The 22,571-nt window shown below is 50.9% G+C and overlaps 1 protein-coding gene and 1 long non-coding RNA gene across 9 annotated transcripts in view; both read left to right on the forward strand.

Annotated features, from left to right (window-relative positions):
* The first annotated feature begins 1,895 nt into the window (after positions 1 to 1,895).
* LOC121133060 lies at positions 1,896 to 3,484 on the forward strand. Its single transcript, XR_005869807.1, has 3 exons — positions 1,896 to 1,937; positions 2,617 to 2,703; positions 3,311 to 3,484. It is a non-coding gene; the product is annotated as an uncharacterized LOC121133060 (long non-coding RNA).
* A 7,252-nt stretch (positions 3,485 to 10,736) lies between these two features.
* Positions 10,737 to 22,571, forward strand: part of Dennd2a (DENN domain containing 2A) — a 91,132-nt gene continuing 79,297 nt past the window's right edge. For 3 of the 8 annotated variants that reach the window (XM_040728793.1, XM_040728798.1, XM_040728794.1), the window contains exon 1: positions 10,739 to 10,871. The gene's annotated coding sequence lies outside the window, so the exon portion shown is untranslated. Of the gene's footprint in view, positions 10,872 to 11,442; positions 11,605 to 20,111; positions 20,268 to 22,571 lie in introns of those variants that run through there. The other 5 variants (XM_040728795.1, XM_040728797.1, XM_040728800.1 and 2 more) reach the window with 4 other exon arrangements.

Below are 22,571 nucleotides of genomic sequence, written 5' to 3' on the forward strand. Positions count from 1 at the left end.
GGGGATGGCTTACATTTTAGCTTATACTTACTGAGCCCGATCGGTAGTTCTTGAGCCGAGTCCAATATTTATTGGGTCGTAATAATATTTATTCAGTTAGGTATTACTGTGGACTCTGGGTAGTGGACACATTGGTCCTTATTGTCCCCCGGCTGATTCCTGGGAGAACAGGGGGAGCCTATACGGGAACGCGTCCCTGTGAGATGTCTCGGTGGTTAACGGTGCCTGCTGTCCAGCCTGACCACTGGGTTCGATCCGTGGAACCCACATGGTGGAAGGGCCTCACTATTCATTTAAGTCGTGTCCCTCACGAGTAAGATAAATGTGACAGAAAACGAAATTGTTGCAAGGGCCACGGAAGCAGTGAGAAGCAGCAGGTGGTACCGCAGGACCAAGCTACTTTGAAATAAGGGTCTTGGGAGAGAGGCCAAATAAGGAAAGCTCCAAAGTAGGAAAGACTTTTGATGTGATTGTTTAATCTTGACTAACCAGAGGCAGGTCAGACAGCCCTGGACTTGGCATGGGTGGGGGGAGAAGGGGGAGTGGAGCGATTGCTCAGTTAAAAGTGTGTGTTACTCTTTCAGAGGGCCTGAATTCAGTTCCCAATACCCACGTCTAACAACTCTCAAAACCCTGTAATTCCAACTCCAGGGAATCTAACGCCCTCTTCTGGCTTCTGAAGGCTAGCGCGCGCGCATACACACACACACACACACACACACACACACACACACACACGCACCACCTACTCTTTTATTTATTTATTTATATTTGTTTATTTATTTTTGGTTTTTCGAGGCAGGATTTTTCTGTATTGTTTTGGAGGCTGTCCTGGAACTTGTTCTGTAGACCAGGCTGACCTCAAACTCACCGAGATCTGCCTGCCTCTGCCTCCCGAGTGCTGGGATTAAAGGCGTTCGCCACCAATGCCTAGCAACCACCTAAATCTTAGAATAAAAATTAAAAAAAAAAGAGGCTGGGCATAGGAGCCCAGCAGTCAGGAGTTAGAGGCAGGCAGGAGTTAGATTCAAGGTCAGCCTGATATTCATAGGGAGCTCCAGGCCAGCCAGGGCTACATGGTAAAAACCCTGTCTCAAAAAGGGGCAAGGGGGTGCTGGAGAGAAAATTCAGCAGTTAAGACCATGAGCTCCGCCCCCAGCACTGGCATGGCCGCTCACAACTGTCTGTAACTCCAGTTCCAGGGGGATCCAAAATCCTCTACTGACCTCTGCAAGTGACACACTCACACACATAAAATAATAGTTTCAAAAAGAAACAGGCAGGTGGACCTCTATGATTTCAAAGTCAGCCTGGTCTACAAAGTCCCAGGACAGGCTCCAAAGCTACAGAGAAACCCTGTCTCACAAAACAAACAAACAAAAAAGCAAGAAGTATGTATGCTTAGTCCCACATCTAATTAGCAAACATCGCCATTTTTATCATCTAAATAAAAGCAGAAGTATTTCCGTTTCTCCAGTTATACAGCAGGCATGGGAGATGCAGTTTGGAAGATCTCAGCAGTATTATCAATGTCACTATTATTTTGAGATAAGGTGTTACTCCATAACCCAGGCTGGTCTGGATCTCACTACGGAGCCATGACGGCCTTGAACCTGAGTCAACCCTTCTTCCTCAGCCTCCCAAGTGCTTGTTCAAGGCCTCATGCCAGCCACCACCTCTAACTATGGGAATCTTCTATCTCTTCTTTTGCATAGCTGTCACGTCTGCTGCGCGGCCTGTGTCCGAGAACGTGCGGAGGGTGTCGGGGATTGACAACACAGAGACTCGTTCAACGATATAAAGAGAACTTTAAACAGGCTCCAAAAAGGTTCAAGAAAACCTCCTAAGAAAAGCTCCCACCAGAGAAGCTTCTGCTCTCTCCTCTACCCTGGCTGGTTCTGCTCTGACCCAGAGGTGGATGTGTGTGGGTTTTTAAGGTGCGATTAGTCTTTGGACAAGGTCGAGGTCAGGGCGGTTTTCGTGGGAAGGCCTTTCCCAGGAACTTATTGTATCGTTTTTAGTAAACATGTTTTTACTAAACATTGTCTTACAGCTGCCTACTCCCAGGCAGAAGGGGAAGTGGGTCTCTGCTCAAGGTCTGGTGTTCCCACACATAGCTGTGATGTTTGCTTTTAAATGTCAGCTCTCTTCAACCTAGAATCACTTAGAAAGAAAGCAGTGAAAGATTGCCTAGGGCAGGCGGCCCGCAGTCATGTCTGTGGTGGGCTGTCTTGATTGCTAATTGATGAAGGAAGACCCAGCCCATTGTGTGGGTGGCCCTGTTCCCCAGGCAGGGGGTCTTGAACTGTGGAAGCCAGATGAGAGCAAGTTCATGTGATGTGACTGAGTTTCTGCCTTGACATCTGTTCAAATGATGGGTGGTAACTTGGAACCAAGATGGTCAGGAACGGTGGTGCATGCCTTTAACCCCAACAGTTGGGAAGCAGCAGTAGATGGATCTCTGTGTGTTCAGGGTCAGCCTGATCTACATAGTGAGTTTCAGGACAGCCAGAGCTACATAGTGAGACTCTGTTTCAAATTTTAAAAAATAAGCAAATTTATAAACCAAAATAACCCATTCCTCCCCTAAATTGTGGTCTGGATGTCTTGTCACAGAAACAGAAATGAAACTAGAACGACACCTCTTCCTTTACCACCGCCCTCAACAACGCCCAGCGGCTAGCTTCCTTCCTACAGGCAATGGTGAGGGAACAGCCCATTTGTCCTCGTTTAGGTTACCTCCTTTGATTTCCAGATTCTTCTCAAGAGCAAAGAGCTATCCTGTTCTCGGTAGTGTCCCTGCTGGCGTGGTTCAGTCTACCTCCACTAGGTGGCAGTACTCGCTTTGCAATGCGGCCCAGCTTCCCCTAGGGTTCCAGACCTATCTAGATGTCTCTTTGCACAGGAACCTATCATTTTAGCATCTCCTGTGGAATATGTTTGCTTGGAAGATGTGGGGCAGGGCGCCTCCAGTGGCCTGGGGAAGGAGGAGGAGGTTTGTTCTCTTTATCTATGTGGGCATTTTGACTGCATGCGTATCTATACATTCTGGGGCGGGATGATTCTCTGCTCTGTGTGAGTGAGTGAGTGCGTGCGTGCGTGGGTGTGTGGGTGTGTCGGGGAGGGGTCCTATAACTCGAGGATACATTTAACTGCATCTCTAACCCCTCTCCACACAATGTCAGAAACAACCCTGGTCCTACAGGTGTCTTTGGGCCACATTAACAAAGCAGCATACTGGCAGCATGCTCAAAAATGGCTGACGAGAAACTAGACTTTGTCTTTTTCCATCTCTTCTTTTCTCCACAAGGTCAAGGTGATTATCTAGCAAAGAAACGTTTGAGACGGTCAGCCCTTGACCCCACTCCAAGTCCTATGAGATACACCTGGCCTGCAGTTGGCCCCTAAGGAAGCTGGAACTTGGTGTAAAGACTCTGGCCGTGGGATGGAGCTGTAGGTGACCAGAGCACTTGCTTGGTGTGTGTGAGGCTTTAGGTTTATATTAAATATATGTGTATGTTATATACTATATTAATAAATGTGTACATTAAATATATATCATCATTTAGATATGCATTTATATACATTTCCAGCCACCCCCATATACCCATATACACAGGAAAAAGATCTCAGCACTCAAGAGAGGAGGAGAAAGCCATTGTCAACCTTGCCCTGCCCTGCAGTGTCGCCTTCAAATCCCTCCCTAGAGAAGGCTGGCTCAGTGTGCTCTCTTTCTCTGTTCTGCTCCTTCTAGTCCTTCTCGTGAGAATGTCTCCTGCTCCAGTCCTACCTTCTGATGTTGCTCAAGGACCCTGCTGGCCCTTCCCAGGTCCTGAACTTGTGCTAACCCTGTGAGGAGGTCCCTTCTGCTCCATCTGAGAAGTATGGGTGCACCTATGTCTGAGATCCCTCCAGCTCAAAGGAGCTACTCCCAGTAGACCTGGAGGTCTGTGACTATCTGTACTGAGAGCCTCACCGGGCTGAACTTGGGGACTTGTGCCTGCATTCCAGTACTCAGGAGGCTGACGCAAGAGAATGGCTGTGAGTTTCGGGCCAGCCTGGGCTACAGAGTGATACCTGGTCTCGAAGACAAAACAAAAGCCGGATACATGGCTCAGTGCTTAAGAGCACTTGCTGCTCTTTCAGAGAACCCAAGGCAAGTTCCCAGCACCCATGTGTGTGATGTCTTCCAACTGCCTGTAACCCTAACAGCCCCTTTTGGCCTCCATAGGTGCCTGCAGGCATGTACATGGACACATTAATACACAATGTTAAAAACAAAAACAAAACCCAACAACAACAGAAAACCCAACAACTGACCAGTAGCCATGAGGTTCGAGCAGTGATGGCATTGCCCTCGGCAAAGCAGCTGACCTCTGGCTGATCGTCGCTTCCACTAAATGAGAAGTGAGTTCGGGACCTGCCTTCCCGGCAAGCTCTGTGGGCACTCACCTGACACCTACTGAAGGAAAGAGCAGAATTGAGTGAGAAAGGCAGCTGTGTAGCGCTTCCCGAGGAGGCTGCAGATGCAGGCAGCTGGAGGTCCCTAGGACCAGGGGCCCTAAGAAGAGGGAAGGTCTGATTCACCCGAGGGTCGAGATGCCCGCTCGGCAGTTCGCACTTGATGCTAACCAACCCTTTTTATTTTGATTGGATCTGTGACCTGAGCAATGTAGGAAGTCGTCAGATAGGAGGGTTTTCCAGAAGAAATGCTCTCTCCCCAGCCAGGTGTGACCTCTGGGGAACACAGTGACACACGATCACTGAGCCGTCTAAGAGCTGAGGTCAGGCTGCCGGGTGAGTTTTACCTGGGGTGGGGGGAGGACGAGCTGGTCGGGCTTGCCCTCTGAGTTCAGTGCCAACTCGAGTCCTTGTGTTATTAAACTCTTCCCTGAGGATTCCTGCCTCCCTCTTCCTCCTAAATATGAAGGCTCAAGCAGAGAAGATGTCCAGAAACAAGGTAGAGAGTCTTGTACCCCAAACTCAGAAGGACATACACAAGTTTTAAAAGGCCTGAGAGCTAGCCTGACATCTTGCGTGTCCTGGGCTCACCGTGGACCTGACGTGCTATACTGGCACTGGCTCACAGATTTGTCCACTTTTCTCAGAGGCCCAAGGCCTCCTCTCTACCACCACCTCCGGGTGGGGACGAGTCGGGGCAGGGAAGTCAAAACAGGATCTCTCTGTTAGGCAGCGCTGACGTCTGTCCCGGGACTAGATATGTAGGCCAGGTCGGCCTTGAAATCACAGATCCACCTGTCTCTGGGACTAAGGGCATGCGCTACCACACGGACCCAAACCACAACATTCTTGTTCTCAGTGCTCAACTGGATCTCCAAAAGGAGCAAAACCGGACATCATACAAGAGTGTGCAAGCCACAGCCTGACACACAGACGTGCTGCCTTCCAGCCACACACACCTCGGTTTATCCAGAACTGTGAACTCGAAAGAAACCATGAACCTAAAGCGTTACGGGGCCACATGGTAGTGAAGCGTGCCTTTAATCCCAGCACTCGGGAGGCAGAGACAGGTGGATCCGTGAGTTCAAGGCCAACCTGGTCTACACATTGGGTTCCAGGACAACCAAGGCTGTTACACAGAGAAACCCTGTCTTGAAAAAAGAAAAAAAGAAAGAAGGAAAGAAAAGAATCCCCTGTTCTAGCCAAAATTTTGAGTAAATTAATTTTCCACATACATCTTTTTCCTCTGACTGCAGCCCAGCACTGGGAATTGGACAGGGCTGAGGAGCTGACCTCCTAAGGAGGAAAGGAGCAGGGCCCAAGGAAGACTAGACAAGGGCTCTCCTGGGTGTTTCCACAGGCTCCTGGGTACACGTGGTCTCCGGATGGGAGGAGCCATGATCAAGGGTGTGTCAAAGACTTTTCCCTCCTCATCCTTTGATCTAGTGGGGACAATGTTTCTTCTCCCCGAACCAGCTCTCAGCAGAACAGCTAACCAAATCTCTTGTCCATTATTGACTCCGCGTACATGTTTTTTACTTGTTCTCTGGCAGGCGAGTGTCAGTTCGGCCAAAGATCCTGCAAAGATCCCAAGTGAAACCAGGGAGGAAACCAGGGCTCAGCCGCTGCGAGGACTGTACCTTCCACTAGGGGGAGCCGTAGCAAAACCACGGGTTGGATGCTGATCAAGAGATCTTGAAAAGGAGGCGGTGTTGGCTGGCAGAGCCGCGCTCCCAGGTGCACAGAAAGGCCCGGGTGCTCTCCAGTAAGACATGTGATGACACGACAGGGAACAGTGGCTGGAACAGAGAAGTTGCTCAGGATAAAAATTAGCATCCAAAAGGATTGTTGCTAGAAACGGGAAGGTGTGAGGGTGATGTCCAGAGGTTTGTTCCTTGGGTGATATCCAGCTTCTCATGGGAACTAACCACGGAGTTCTCCCTGTCTAGTCGCTTGCCACCCTTGGCTAGAAGGTTCTGATGGGAGAGAAGAAAAAAAACTGCCTGATTCTCTAGCTTGAGCCTGACACGCCCTGTATTCATGCAGAGAAGAGAAAGCACACACACACACACACAGACAGAGAGACAGACAGAGAGACAGACAGACAGACAGAGACAGAGAGACAGCTCAATTTTTGAGAGGACTTGAAGAGCAGCCATGAGGACCTGAGTTTGGATGTTAGCACCCACGAAAAAGGTGGGCGTGTTCTTTCACACCCGCTGTTCATCCTGTCCTGTTTGGGGGAAGCAGAGACATGAGGATCATTGGAGTCTGTTGGACAGCTACCCTAGCCAAAAACAAGAACAAAATATGAGCTCCGGGTTCAAGGAGAGACCCTGCCTCAAAGGGAAAATGTGAAGAGTGATGGAGGGGGCCATCTGACACCACACCCTCCTCTAGCCTTTGGAATACCCACACACACTCCACACTCCTCCTCCCGATCTCTCTCTCTCTCTCTCTCTCTCTCTCTCTCTCTCTCTCTCTCTCTCTCTCTCTCTCTCTCTCTCACACACACACACACACACACACAGGCACACACACACACACACACATACTTTCCTCAAGCCCTCCTCCTGATCTCTGTCTCTCTCTGTCTCTCTCTCTCTCTCTCTCTCTCTCTCACACACACACACACACACACAGAGAACCCTTGTCTCTATTATCTGACTTCCTCCTCACCAAATACAAGGTGGTTACAGCTGGTTCTATTTCCACCTTACCCTAGAAGATATGGGACTCAGAGGCCAAGCTACCTGTTCCAGAGCCGGATCTGACTGTCCAATCTCGAGCCTGTGTTCTTCAACCAGACCCTGAAGGAAGAGGAGGGAAAGACGTTCTGGAGTGGTCCGAGGCTGTGCCTGTGCTGTATGGAGAGTGTGGAATTAAAGGCACACAACAAGTCTGCTCTGTCCCCTCCTTATGGTTCCCAGATTGAGCCAGATCACAGCCAGCCCTCCATATCTGCCCCTCCACATCTGTGGGCCCTAAAGTCTGAGTGTGTATGCTAGGGGTTCTTGGGAGACTTCTATAGTGTTGCTCAGGCTGGCATCGAACTCATGATCCTCCTACCTCAGTCTCTTGGGGGTGCTGGGATTAGAGGTGACACCACCACGCAAGGCACTATAGTCTCTTTTTCTTGTCATCATCCCCTTAACATTGGAATCTAAAGTCACACCTATAATCCTAGCACTTAGTGTGGAGTGTCAACAGGTCAGGAGTTCTCGGCTACAGGGAAAATTAGAGGCCAGCCTGGAATAGGAGACACAGGATCAAAACAAGCAAAACCAGGGCTGGGGAGATGGCTCAGCAGTTAAGGGCACTGGCTGCTCTACAGAGGATCCCAGTTCAATTCCCAGCATGCACAGAGTGGCGCACTGCACAGCCATCTGTAACTCCTGTTCCAGGATCCTGATCCGAAGGCCTTTTCTGACCTCTGCTGCCAACAGACACACACGTGGTACACACACACACACACACACACACACACACAGGCAAAACACCCACACACAAAACATTTTTAGAAAGGGGGGACAAGCCACACTAATAGAGTCTAACAGCCATTGAAAATAGTTCAATACAGCTAGGAGGTGGTGGCGCACGCCTTGAATCCCAGCACTTGGGAGGCAGAGGCAGGCCGATCTCTGTGAGTTCAAGGGTAGCCTGGTCTACAGAGCAAGTTCCAGGACAGCCAGGGCTACACAGAGAGAAATCCTGTCTCAACAATGCCCCTCCGAAAAGAAAGAAAGTAATTCAATATATATGTATGTATTACTTATAATTACTAGTACGTTGGATTATATAGAATTAATAGTTATTATTAACGGAAGAATTCATGTAGGATATATGCAAATTCAAAACTATTTTTACGATGAACTTGAAAATCCAAACATTTTGTTATCCCAGGAGTTGCTGAAGCCACCCTCCTGCAGATAGAGAAAGCTGACTTTCTGCCTTCTTTAGGTCTCGTTTGGAGAGAAGCTGAGGACCCACAGGGAGAGTTAAGGGACGTATGGAGCAGCCCCAGCAGATCTTGGGAAGGGTGGGTACTTTGAGCTCACCCGGGTTAGGGTGGGACCAAAAGTACCATCAGCTTGGAAAACTGGACACCAGCAGACACAAGGCCCCACAGAGAAAGTGGGGAGAGGACATGAGTGGATCTGGGTCATGGTGACAGAGCTACCGACCCAGCAGTGGGAACCACAGAAGCCGGGAGGCCGGGATAGGAAGGCATTCATCCAAGTCTGGCCCAGGGGTCAGAGCAGGGGTGTGTTCCCTAAGACGAGTTAGTATTTCCCGATAAAATTGTGGCCTAGGAGTTGTCAAAGGCCTGACTCGTCAGCCCAGGCCTTGTCATGACCACCTAGGATGTGGAAGCCACATACTCAAAGGCTCCTAGGTTCTTTTGTGCTTTGGGCTGGGGGAGGCAGCCAGCTGGGCTGTTGGCTCAGTTCCCGTTGAACTTTGCCAGTTAGCTGCGGCAGGATACCCCGTGGCCCTGGGAGTAATTAACCCTCAAGCAGCCGAGCCTTTGATCTTTATTTAGAGAGTGAGAACTTGGAAGGTTGCAAACAAAACAATGGCTTGAACGTAAAAACAGATGCTCGCACTTGCCAAGTGTCTGTCCTGAAAGTCTACAGAGCTTCTCTGAAACGGGTGTGGCATGAGGAATTTAGAAAGGGCCTCAAAGATCTTAGGCAACGCGCAAACCCCTCAGCCATAAGGAGATGCAGCTTCTCCTCCTGCGACTTTAAGTAAGTCCCAGTTCTCTGGTATCTGAGTCTGTCCCCCACCCCTGTGTTGGGGTTCCAGGCGCGCCTGGCAGGCCCTTCCTCGTTATCTGCAGCACCATTCTTCTAAGAACCCACTTTGTGAAGTTGTCTGGGTCTGGACCGCCCCCTTCCCCTCTCACCCCACCCCTCCCCCGCCTCCCACATACCCTACCTAAGCTTTAAGCCTTTAGGCTATCTCCAGAAACTTAGGTCAACTCTTTTGGACATCTCTAAGCTACAGACAAGAATGACATTTTTCCAGTGTGGAGATTGGCTGGCACCTACCGCCCTTCCCGCCCCCACTCCCCCGCCCCAGGACAAATTGTCACTGTCAAGCCTGAGAACTTATCATTTGGCATTCCTCTGCTTGGACCCCATTGCCTTCAGCACATTGAAATTCTGCCCGGACCTCTCGAATCCCTTCAGGCCTACTCCGCTAACCGTATTCCCTCTTACTTCTTAAAGGTTCCCCAGATACCACGGTGCGACTCCCCCAGAATCACGCTCTTCCCTCTTCCCAGACTGCCTCTCCCGTCCGTTTCTCCACTTCTTACAACGGATTCAACTCCCCAGGGCCTCCGAGGCTTAGAGGACTTCCCTCGAGTGTCCCCAGCCTGTGCTGCTGATAAACCCCACGGCGTTTCCAAGTGGCCTCCTTTTTAGCGATCCTGCCATCAAAACCCCCCGCACGCGCGTGTGGATCGTGCCCTGTGCGCGCAGGACCAGCGGGCAGCAGATCGCCCTTCCCGACCAGCCTGCCTGCCTCCTGGCGGGCTTTGAACCCTTTCTTGTACCCCTCTGTAGGGAGGCGGACCCGTGGATCCTCACCGCCCCCCTGCTCCAAATGTGACCTCGAGCTGCTGGGGGGGGGGTGTAAAATAAGGACCCGTGGGTCCTAACAGCCTGTCCCATGACTGTGAGTTGCTTGCGGGGAACCGTGGGCCGGTGGGTCTCGAAGGCCGGTCCCGTGACTGTCGGTTGCCTGGGGGGCAAACGCGGAGCCCAATTTTGCCAGAGGCGGCCGGCAGCCAAGCTCCACGCTAGCAGGGCCAGGGCAGTTAGTCTAGGTCTGATGTTCGACCCCTGGCTAAGCGCATCTGGAGAATGGACCCCGGTTCGGGGGGGGGTGGAAGAGGCCCCGCGAGGAGGAGAGCGTGCAGCACAGAAAAGGTTAAGCCACCGTCTCCCCCACCACCGGCAGGCTCGGGGGCGAGTGCGGCAGAAGGTCCTGTTTACCGTGGCTCCCCCTCGGCGGCGGGGCCCTGGGAGAGCGGTTGCCGTGGCAACCGGCCGGGCGCCCGCCAGCTGCGGATTAGCTCACTGGAGCCCGCGCGGGACGGATCGGGAGGAGGGGGCGCGCGTCACCGCAGACGGCCGCGGCGGCGCAGCCCGAGGCGGAGGGAGTGGGGGGCGCGCGGGCGCGGCCGCCGGACGGGAGCGCGCGATCGAGGGCGCGCGGCGGCGGGGGGACCACCCCCTCCCCCCTGCCTCCCCAGGGCTCGCGGCGGCCGGGGGAGGCCGCGCGGACAAAGGCGCGGAGGGCTGCGGGCCATGGCGCCCCAGGCCCCCGCCGCCGCCGCCGCGGGCGTCCGCCAGATGATGCGCCCCGGAACCCGCGGAGCCGCCGCCGCCTGCGGGGAGGTAAGAGGGGGGCGCCCGGGGTGCGGGGCGAGCTCGGGGGAAACCCGGGAGGGTACGCGCGGGGAAGGCGAGGAAACGGTGCTTGCGCGAGCCGGGGCTCCCCCGCAGGCGACGCTGGGGACCCTTCAGCCCGGCCCTGGGGCTGCGCGCGCGTGCGCGCGCTCGCGGGCGGGCGGGCGACGATCCGGATCTCTTTCCAGGGCCGGGCTGACTTCGGGGGCCGGGGAAAGTTGCAGAAACTGGGCAGAGCCCCAGCCCTGCGCGGCGCCGGAGCTCCGGGACGCCCGAGGGCGAGTGCGCGCGTGTGAGAGAGGGGGCGTCTGTGCGCCGGGGTGGGCGAGTCCAGACGGCTGCACTCAGGGCGTGCAGTGCTGCAGAGTGGGGAACCGTGAAGCTTGCTCCCCCCCCCCCCGCCCCCCGATGGAGTTGGGAGCAGATGGAGCCCGGGTGAGTCTCTTAACAACACAGCACGTAATCTTGTGTGGGAGGGGCACTGAGATACGGAGTTCGACCGCTGAGACAGAGGGAGCCTAGCGCCTAGAATCCTGGAGTAGTGAGGGGCAGGGGCGGGAAGCTGGGGGGCTGCTGTGTGCCCTCCTTAGCCCTAGTTTGAGCTAGAGAAGTGCGGGGACCCTGATGCCACCAATCTGCTGAGGAAGAAGCAGGCTGACTTCTTTCTGGCCCAGGGACCATATGGCTTTGGGGGTTGTGACTTCAGCTCCCTAAATGACAGGTAATTGTGGGGTGTGGTAATAGTGTTTTACCAGGCACTTTACAGCAATTTGTTATGAAACACTTGCACCTGCTGTGGTTACTGTAGCCTTTCTCCTTCAGAATCAAACCCATGAGGAGTGGAATAGACTTGTTCGGAGGATGGCCCGCGGAGGAGGGAAGTGGAGATTTTGATAGGAAGTGGAGGGCAAACAGAAACAGACTGTAGTTTATTTGAGACAGGGTCTCAGGATGTGACCGAGGCTGGCCTCACCCCCCCCTTTTCTTTTTTGAGATAGGGTCTGAAGTAGCTTAGACAGACCTCGAACTTTTAAATTACTTTTTAAAAAAGATTTAATTTATGTTTATGAGTGTTTGCCTGAATGTATGTCTGTGCACCGTGTGCATATGGTGCCCATTCCCTGGGACTGGAGTTACAGGCAGTTGTGAGCGACCATGTGGGTGCTAGGAATCAAACCCAGGTCCTCTGCAAGAACAGCCAGTGCTCTTAACTGATGAGCCGTGTCTGGCTCCTGAGTCTACCTCCCAAACACTGAAATTATAGGAGTGTTGCACAAAGCTTTTGTGAGATGCTAGGGACCAAACCTAGGGCTCCCTGAGGTCAGCCCCCTACCCACTTAACTATGTCTCTGGCTCCGAGACTTTAAAAGTAATTTTATTATATTTTTATTTATTGTGTATGTGCTGTCAGGCATGTGTGTGGGTCAAAAGGCAATTTGTAGGAATCAGTTCTGCCATTTTTTTCTTTTCCTTTTTTTTTTTTTTTTTTGGTTTTTTGAGACAGGGTTTCTCTGTATGTTTTGGAACCTGTCCTGGAACTCGCTCTGTAGACCAGGCTGACCTCAAACTCACAGAGATCCACCTGCCTCTGCCTCCTGAGTGCTGGGATTAAAGGCGTTCGCCACCAACGCCCAGTTCAGTTCTGCCTTTTCACCTCGTGGGTGCTGAGTGTGGAACTTACGGACGTCGGGCTTGGTAGCAAGCACCTTTGCCTGCCGAGTTATGTGGCCCTTCCTCAGAGGCTCTTTGTGAGTGAGGTAGGGTAGTGAAGACACTGGCAGAGTGCTATGTGTGGACGCTCATTCTGGAAGATTTGCACCCAGCCTGGACGTCACTTCAGTCATCTAGATGGCTCTGTGTGGTGGTCAGTGGGGACACAGTGATTAAGACAGCCTCTTCCTTCCTTCCAGAAATTACCGTTCTGGTCTTACCTGGCTATTAATGCTGCATGCTACAGAGCCAGGAGAACCCAGAGGGTTCCGGGTTCTAAGGGGATGCTTGTGGTGAGCCCTGGGAATCACTTCACCGAGAGAGAAAGTGCAGGGAAGATTGGGACAGAGGGAACAGCATAGGAAAAGTCACTGAGGGAGGAGAGAGGCAGCATGGGGGAGAATCCAGTGTGGCTGAAGCGTGGAGTCAGAACCCCCACCTCTCTCTCCAACACCCCCCTCCCGGTGTGTGTGTGTGTGTGTGTGTGTGTGTGTGTGTGTGTGTGTGTACGCACTCGCACTGACCTTGAGGCCAGTAAGACCTTTGCAGCCTGGTCGAATGGCAGTTGTAAGGCAGGAGGGTTGATGGAGTCTGGAGGTCAAGAGGTAGGTAGGCGAGGGTGCTGGTTTGGAGCACAGGATGAGGTTACTTAAACTAAAACCAAACCCAAAGATGCTCAGCAGGAGAACGCAGAAGAGGAGGGACGTTTTGAATGGCCTGAATGGAGCAGATTACAGCACTTGGACAACGAACTTGGCTTCCCGTTTTCTGGCAGCTTGGGAACAAACAAAAATGCACTAGATTACATAGTTTTGGATTGGAGACAACAGAAAGCATACAAATGAACTTTCAGAACACATTTTTTCCTGGAATTGAACTCAACTGGGAGTTCATCGGGAGAACTTCATGTAGAGCCTAGGGAGTGACGGAGGGAGGGGAAACAAAGTCTTCATTATGTCGATAATGATAAGTATAGGATAGACCAGTGGAGGGGGCTTCGTTGTCAGGGTTACAAAAGATGGGGTGACAAACTCCACAGGACCGCCCTCCTGTACTGTCCACCCCAGGTCCACAGGAACAGCTCAGGTTTTGGTGAGGGCGAGATGCCAGCTGCAGAGTGAACAGCGGTGCAGTGCCACCAGAGGCTGGGGACATCTGTAGGGACAAGACAGCGACGTCTTAAGAAGAAGTGACGTGTGCTTGTGAATGTAGAGGACAGAGCAGCCATCTGCCGGGCCACAAACAGGAAGGTGGTGTTAGTCTCTGTCATCAGTGGCTGGGCAGAGACCCTGGAGTAGACAAGGGAAGCCAGGTAGGACCTAGTGTGCCAGAATCACCAGCGTCCAGAAATGCCATTCAGTGGTAAAATGGGCAGAAGCATTTCAGGCTTCCCTCCCGATTGGCCATCCCAGATCCCTCTGCCTTGAGGCCTTGATACTGAGTGCGTCTCAAGGGGTGGGTGGCATTCAGCAGGTCCGAACTCTCCCCCAGGGAGGTCTGAAGGGTAGGGGCTTGCTTGCACAAGGAGAAGTTTCCGAACGAGTGAGCTGGGAAGTCCCTCAGACTCCACACAGGTTTCCTACTGACCCGTCCCTCTGATGTCTGCACCGGGCAGACAGCCTACAGAATCCGTGTAATGAGCTCTGCAAACCTCACGGCAGGTCTCACTGCACTGGAACTTACATTAACATCTAGGAAATGCAGGGTTCTGCCCTGCCCATCAATCTTCCCTCTGTCTCTGTCTCTGTCTCTGTCTCTGTCTCTGTCTCTGTCTCTGTCTCTGTCTCTGTCTCTGTCTCTGTCTCTCTGTCGTTTAAAATGTTATGTGTGGTGTCTGGCCTGCATGTGTGTCCATTACCACATGTGTACTGGGTAGTCATAGAGGCCACAAGAGGATTGGAACTCCTAAAACTGGAGTTGCAGATGATTGTCAACTGCCTGTGGGTGCTGGGACTTGAACTTGGGTCCTCTGGAAGAACAGTCAGTGCTTTTTGTTTTTGTTTTTGTTTATTTTTGTTTTTGTTTTGTTTTGTTTTTGAGACAGGGTTTCTCTGTATTGTTTTGGAGCCTGTCCTGGAACCCGCTCGGAAGACTAGGCTGGTCTTGAACTTAGAGATCCGCCTGCCTCTGCCTGCTCAGTGCTGTGATTAAAGGCATATGCCACCAACGCCGGGCCAGCCAGTGCTTTTAACCATTTCAACTGCTAAGCCATCTTCCCATCTCTCTTTTCTTTCTTTTACTATATAGTTTTTAAGAATTATTTTATTGTATGTGTATGAGTGTCTCGTCTGTGTATGTGAATGCATACTAGCTACATGTCCTGTGCTCATGGAGGTCAGAAGGCTTCAGGCTTCCTGGGACTGGAGTAATACGATTGGAAGTCACCATGTAGATTCTGGGAATTGAACTTGGATCCTCTGTTTTGTTTTGTTTTGGTTTGGTTTTTTTTTTTTTTTTTTTTTTTTTGGTTTTACAAGACAGGGTTTCTCTGTATTGTTTTGGAGGCTGTCGGTCCAGCCCGGCCTCCAACTCACAGAGATCCTCCTGCCTCTGCCTCCTGAGTGCTGGGGTTAAAGGCGTGCGCCACCACTGCCCGGCAACTTGGATCCTCTGTAAGAGCAATAAGTGCTGTTAACAGCTGGCGAGCTCTCCAGTTTCTTTCAAAGGTTTTATTTTTAAGTGTCTGTGGATGCGTGTGTGTGTGTATGTGTGTGTGTGCGTGCGCGCACGCGCGCGTGCATGGGTGTGCAGGCGTGCAAGTGTGAGTGCAGGTGCCCATTGAGTCCAGGAAAGGATTTAGCATCCCCTGGAGCTGAAGTAGAGGTGGTTGTGAGCTGCCTGATGTGAGTGCGGAGAATGAACTCGGACCCACTGCAAGCCTAGTACTTGCTCTTACTGGCTCTAACATGGCTCCACCCCCACCCCACCCCCCAACCCGAGTTTCTGGGCTTCTTTGATTGTGAGACAGTGTTTCACCATGTAGAATGGCCTTGAGCTTGTGAACCTTCTACCTCAGCCTTCTGTGGTAGTGATTTTTCTATTGCTCTGATGAAACACCCTGACCAGGCCAACTTATAGAAGAAAGACTCTAACCAAAGGTTTAGAACCCGTGAAGGCAAAACAGAGGAGGCTGGACCACCGGCTGAGGGCTGACATCTCAAACCACAAGCAGGAGGCAGAGAGTGCTAACTCAGAATGGTATGAGGCTTTTGGAACCTCAAAGCCCACCCCCAGTGACAAACTTACTACCCTAAGGCAATACCTCCTAATCCTCCCCAAATGCCCACCAACTGGGGACTGAGGTTCAAATGCCTGAGACTTAAGGGGACATCTCATTGGAACCACCACAGTCTTCCAAGGCTGAGTTATAGGTGTGTGACACCATATCTGCCTCAAAGTCCTTAATATTTTAAACTTGCCTTGCACCTTCGAATATATATTTAAATGCCAGGGAGGGACATTGGGGGTGGTCCGTTTTGTGGTCCTAGAGTCAGATGCTGTGACTCATGCATATAGGCCTACCACTGAACTACGTGCCTAGGCCTAGGGAGAGAGATTTTAAAAATAGTAGTTGTTCCCATTCACCTTCTCACGAATTAAAAAAAAAACAAAAACCAAAAACAACCCTGAGAACGGCCCAGAGGAACAGAACAGTTGTGCGTGTGTGTGTGTGTGGGGGGGTGTTTGCTTTGGTTTTGTTTTTTTTGTTTTTTGGGAGGTTGTTATGGTGAGGGGTTGGTCTCCAGATGATTTTTATGGGTCAGGGCTGTAGCTTTCACCACCTTGAGAGGTCTCCTTGCTCGAAAGCAGGACAGATAACCCTGCTTTCCCAAAAGGTCCATGGGGGCGTGTGGGCTGTATCACAGGTACCAGGTAGCCCAGACTGACCCTGCTTGGGGCCGTGTGTCCCACATTCTCCATGAGCTCTTCATCTTGCTGCCTGGAGATCTTTTGTTTTACACAGGTTTCACTCTAGCTCTGGCTGTCCTAGAACTCACTCTGTAGACCAGGCTGGCCTCGAACTCACAGAGATCCGCCTGCCTCTGCCTCCCAAGTGCTGGGATTAAAAGCATGCACCTGCACCACCACCACCACCACCACTGCCTGGCTTCTCCTCAAGATCTTTGCAGATGCTTCTGTATTGCTCTGGTGGCTGCCTTGTTCAGGACTGGGGACAGGCGCTCCTTTCCTGAGGCTCCCCTGGATTGTTTCCTAGAGAGATACTGGTGAAATGTTTCTCAAGGCTGGCTGACAGCCACACACTTTCAGAGCTGCGAGAGCTCACTGTTTTCTCAGCCACCTCTCAGCCCCTCAGTTGGCACTAGGTACCCCAGCCAAGAGCCTCGAGTGTTCAAGTGTGTATCGTTTTTGTCACCAGAAACTCTGGCCTCCTCACAATCCAGAGGCTGCTCCAGGCTCTCTTGAAAGTCTTCTCACAGGTCAGGAGCAAAGAGGCTGCTGGGCCTGTCTGCGCTTTAATAACAGGGACAAGTGATCATCTCAGCCCTCACCCTATGGTGCACAGAAGCCAGCGCTATTCGGAGAAGCCACAGTCAGACAGACCCTTGTCCTAGTTTTCAAAGCAGAGGCTAACTGAGGCAAAAACCAACTCAAGTTTGCATAGAACTTGGGCCCTGTGTCATCTGGGCCGCAGAACTTGGGCCCTGTATCTTCTGGGCTGCAGAACTTGGGCCCTGTATCTTCTGGGCCACAGAACTTAGGCCCTGTATCTTCTGGGCTACAGAACTTGGGCCCTGTATCTTCTGGGCTACAGAACTTGGGCCCTGTATCTTCTGGGCTACAGAACTTGGGCCCTGTATCTTCTGGGCCGCAGAACTTAGGCCCTGTATCTTCTGGGCTGCAGAACTTGGGCCCTGTATCTTCTGGGCTGCAGAACTTGGGCCCTGTATCTTCTGTGCCACAGAACTTAGGCCCTGTGTCACCTGGGCCAGAACCACTGCTTTGTGCCATTTGATGAGTTACCTAACGAGACCTCCTTCTCTAATTGCTCAGTTTGGAAAACCAAGTAATGGGGTTTTCCCTGGCCTCAGGGCAGGACGGGGTGAATCACTCCTGCTGCAAGTTTAGGGAAGAGGCTGATTGCCCTTGGGGCTCCAAGACTTGGGCAGGTGCCAAGCTAGGAGTAGGGTCAGGATGCAGACCCATGACTATGACTGTGGCTCCTCTTTCTATGGCGGCGGCTTACTCGGAAGACTTGACAGACTAGTTTAAGTACAGTGTCAAAGTCGTTTCCTTTAGGGTTTTGCTTTCTTAGAATTTGTACTTGAAGTTTTCGCTTTTACGTGTGCATGCTTTCATGTGAACTAAGGAAACTGTGTTTGTTATAAAACCTTTAAGCAACATATAAAGAGAATGTGCTGAAAAGGGAAAGTTTCCTCAGAGAAGGTTGATGTTTGGTATGTAAACCAGACCCCCCTAGGTTCCTTTTTCTTTCTGCACTGAAAACTGAAACTAAGGCTTTTGAGCTGTATCCAACTTCTTTCATTTTAATTTTTTAAATATTTTTTTTAAAGCCAGGTGATGGTGGCATATGCCTTTAATATCAGCACTCGGGAGGCAGAGGCAGGTAGATCACTGAGTTTGAGGACAGCCTGGGCTACACAGAGAAATCCTTTAGGATATATGTTTATGTTTAGTGACATGCGTGTGTGTGTGTCTCTGTGTGGACATGTGTATATGAGTGTAAGTGTCCATGGAGTCCAGAGGCGTTAGATCTCTCTAGAACTGGAATTACAGGTTGTTGTGAGCTCTGGCTGACATGGATGTTGGGAACAGAACTGGGGTCCTCTGCAGAAGCAGTGTGTGCTCTTAGCCCTGAGCCCTCTCTCCAGCCTCCGTTTTAAGTTTCTGTCACATTTAAGGAACACGTGCCTGGGAGGAGCACTCGTGTGTGCTTTCCCTGGGGCTCCCGTGAACGTATGCCATCCCATAGAGCCCATGGAGGTCAGAGGACATTCTGGGGGAGTCAGCTTTCTCCTACCATCTGGGTCCCTGAGATCAGACTCGGGTAGGCATCGGGCCTGCGGTGGGTGCCATTACCTGCACGCCAGCACCGGGCGCATTCCAGCCCCTCCTTTAAACATCACCCTCACTGCTGCCCCGTCCGCTCTTGCACAAAGCTCCCATCTATAGCCCTGACTGGCCTGCAAATTACTATGTGACCAGGCTGTCCTCTGTCCTCTGCTTTCAGAGTGCTGGGATTGAAGGCTTGTGTCATCTACCTGGCTGGGCCCTTTTTTAACATTTTGTTTTGAAACAGAGCATCATCAAATTACCCAGGTTGACCTTGAACTCACTTGTAGCCTAAAAAGGCCTTTGACCCAGCTGTCCTGGCCTCCCAGGACAGACATGGTATCAATATCTATACATCTATATCTATATATGTATATATATATTTGGCAAAATGGAAGAATTTCTGTTGCATAGTTTCACAACATTTTATGAGAATAATTCCATGTAACAGCCTTCTTTCTTTATTTTTATTTTACATGCTTTGGTGTTTTGACTGCATGTATGTTTGTGTGAGGGTGTTGGGTCCCTGGAACTGGTGTCACAGACAGTTGTGAGCTGCCTTGTGGGTGCTGGGAATTGAACCCGGGTCCTCTGGAAGAGCAGTCAGTGCTCTTAACCACTGAGCCATCTCTCCAACAGCCTTCCTTTTAACAGCTGCCTGGGTGCCTCTGTTTAAGTTAATTTATTAGCAAGCTATCGATTTATGGTTCAATTTTAGTTACTGCAGATGATGTGGTCACGAGCCCTGAGTCTTACTATTTCTGTCAACTCAATTCCTAAAACTGGAACCACTGGGTTAACGAAGATTTCAAAGCCAAATGCTTATTGAGTAATGTTTGTGTCCAGCAGTGGCTCCGTGAAAACGAAGTGCTGATGGTCTTTTCAAAAAGTATATGTTACCTACCTTCCTACTTCACTTGTCCCCACACCAGCTCCATGCTGAATTTATTATGACTTTTGGTTTAAGTGTACATGAAATTAAGGTTTGTGGGACGGAACATTCAGAGTCAATTTGTTATTGTGCAGTTAAGTATGAAAGGGCAGCATGTTACAATTAGAGTTTCTAAGGAAGTTTTAATGGATCGTTATATAACAAATTGTTTGAATCTTTATTTTCGGTTTCATGTGAGTCAGTTCAAGATGGGTGTGGTAGTTGCACCTCTAGATGCTGAGGCAGGAGGATTGTGAATTCCTTGACAACCTGAGTTACAAAGCAAGACCTCTGTAGAAAAACAGAAAACAAAACAAAAAAGTGAGTAGCTAGGTACCTCTTTCTCTCCCTTGTGTTTATTTGTTTTTATTTTGTCTATATTGTTTCTGAAATAAGGTTTCATGTAGCTCAGGCTGGATTCTTAGTCACTGCGGAGTTGAAGATTGCATCATAGAACGTCGTGCATGCTAGCTCATCAAACACCCCCCCCCCCTCACACTCCCTCGTTCACAGAGGAGAAGATGTGGTAAGTCACATTTGACTTAACAGACATCATCCTCTGCAAATCCACGCTGGGGGACAGATGGCGGTGACTGTACACAAGGGAGACTGAGCTGGAGATGTGGCTCAGGGGTAGCGTGTTTGCTTCGCATGCCTCAGTTGTTACACAGCAATAAGAGGGCCGGTCACAAGCCAGGAACGGATTCAAGGTACAAACGGGGAGCCAAGCGAGCTTGTGCATGCCTTAGTACCAGTCCTTGAGGGCACAGAGGCAGGCAGATCTCCAGGTGAACTGGGGTTGCTTAGTGAGACCCTGTTTCAAAAAAAAGGTAGGGAGGTTAAAAGGGGAAATTCTTCCTTTTTGTTTTTTTGTTTTGTTTTGTTTTTCTTTTCTTTCTTTCTTTCTTTTTTTTTTTTTTTTTTTTTTTTTTTGAGACAGGGTTTCTCTGTGTAGCTTTGTAGACCAGGCTGGTCTCTAACTCACAGAGACCCACCTGCCTCTGCCTCCCGAGTTCTGGGGTTAAAGGTGTGCGTGGGCCACCACCTCCTGCCGACTCTTTTTGAAGAGAAGACGGGGTCTTGCTATGTTGCCAAGACTGGCCTCCAACTTGTGATCCTTCTGTCTCTACTTCGTGAGTAGCTGGGACTGCTTGTGTAGGCCACTATACTTAGCATAAGTAAAAATGAGTTTGTCCTAGCCTAGGCAGAGCCTGACCGGTCGGTCCTGTAGGCTGCACCTTATGGCTTTGCTGGCAAAGGCTGAAAGGCAAAAATATCTGCTCTCCTGGCCTGGACAGGTGTGTTGGCTGAGCAGAATAATTTGGTACCATTCTCCTGTCTTCTGAACTTTCCTAGCCCTCTAGAGCAATGGTTTTTAACCTGTGGGGTTGCAACATCTTTGGCAAACCTTTGTCTCCAAAAAAAATTTACATTATGATTCATAACAGTCTCCAAATTACAGTTATTAAGTAGGAACAAAAATAATTTCATGGCTGGGGGGTCACCATAACTTGAGGAACTGTGTAAGAGGGTCCCAGCATTAAGAAGGTTAGAACCACTGGTCTAGAGTTCCTGAGGAGAGAGGGCAGGGTGAATGACTTGCGTTTTGCCTATGAACCGGTTGTTCCTAACCAATGAGTCAGAGGAGGTGGGTGCTGTGCCTGCCCCTCCAGGCTCACCATGGGGAAGCAGAGCCTGACACCTTCCCCCCAGCAAACTTGATGCTTGGCGCAAGACCTTTCCGTCACTTTTTGTTCCCCTCCTGTCCCTAGGAAACACAGGCAAACTTCTCGCGATGAGCCAAGCGGGAGTGTTCCTGTAGGAATGTGGGACAAGCCCATGACAACAACCTTCCTGGGACAGGTTGTTAACTTAGCTAGTGACAGGGATGTGGGTGTTCTTGTATAGTTCCTGGACAAGTATGAGGTGGCAGCCTGAGCCCCAGGACCTGCATCCCTTACCGACGAAAGGAGAGCCCTCTCTACCCACTCTTGGTCAGAGATGGGGCTGTAAACACGAGAGTCCTGAAGCAGCTGGCTGTCTGATCTAGGCTTCTTTACCAGGGACGTTGTCTCTGGCTCTCTGGGGACAGAGGCTGGTCCTCTACTTCCCTCTCTGGGCTACAGGTGCTATTCGTTCAAGACCTGACATGGAGTTGGCGACTGTCTAACCAGAAAGTTCCTTTGGCGTCCTTGGGTGACCGTCATCCTCTCCATCTGGTCCATCTCATCATTTGTGTTAGTGGCGATCAGAAAACATTCACAAGCTCCCAGGACATCAAAGAGGGAGCAGTGATCTCTGTTTACCTCCCGGCTGACTGAGGCATCCAGGGTGATGGGAAAGTGGCAGAGAGGGAACAGAGTTGCTAAATGGCCCTCGGGACAACCAAGCTTCCATTCCAGCAAAGCCAAGAGAGCCTCTCGGCCCAGGCCCCCGATGAGGGGACTGAGGTTGCCTGTAGCCGCAGGGAGCTTAAGGCCCAGGATGCTAGTTCATTGGAGGGAAAGAGCAGCTGCTCTCCGGATGAGGAGAGCCATCCTGCAAATGAAAGGGGGTCAGAGACAAGTCCCCAAGTTTCTCCCACCAGAGCCCTGAGACTGACTTCTACCCCCAACCTTCTGTAAATACAGGGGCCAATTAATTCTTCATCATCGTGGTTGTTGATCCCTTCCCGGAACCCAGGTCAAGGTTGAGAGGGAGTTGCTGTGCCCATGTCAAAGCACTGAGACACTGATGTGCTTGTGTCAGTGAATAGTCACTCACCTAGATCCACACAGAAATGGCCACCAAAGAGTTAACCAGAAGGCAGGTTTTTTTTTAATGATTTATTTATTTGTATTTTATGTGCATTGGTGTTTGTCTCCACTGTGTCAGTATAAGGGTGCTGAATCCCCTGGAACTGGAGTTACAGACAGCTGTGAGCTGCCACGTGGGTGCTGGGAATTGAACCCGGGTCCTCTGGAAGAGCAGCCGGTGCTCTTAACCACTGAGCCGTCTCTTAGGCCCCCCAGAAA

Source organism: Mesocricetus auratus, unplaced genomic scaffold (genome assembly GCF_017639785.1).
Source record: "Mesocricetus auratus isolate SY011 unplaced genomic scaffold, BCM_Maur_2.0 Super-Scaffold_100019, whole genome shotgun sequence".
NCBI lineage: Eukaryota > Metazoa > Chordata > Mammalia > Rodentia > Cricetidae > Mesocricetus > Mesocricetus auratus.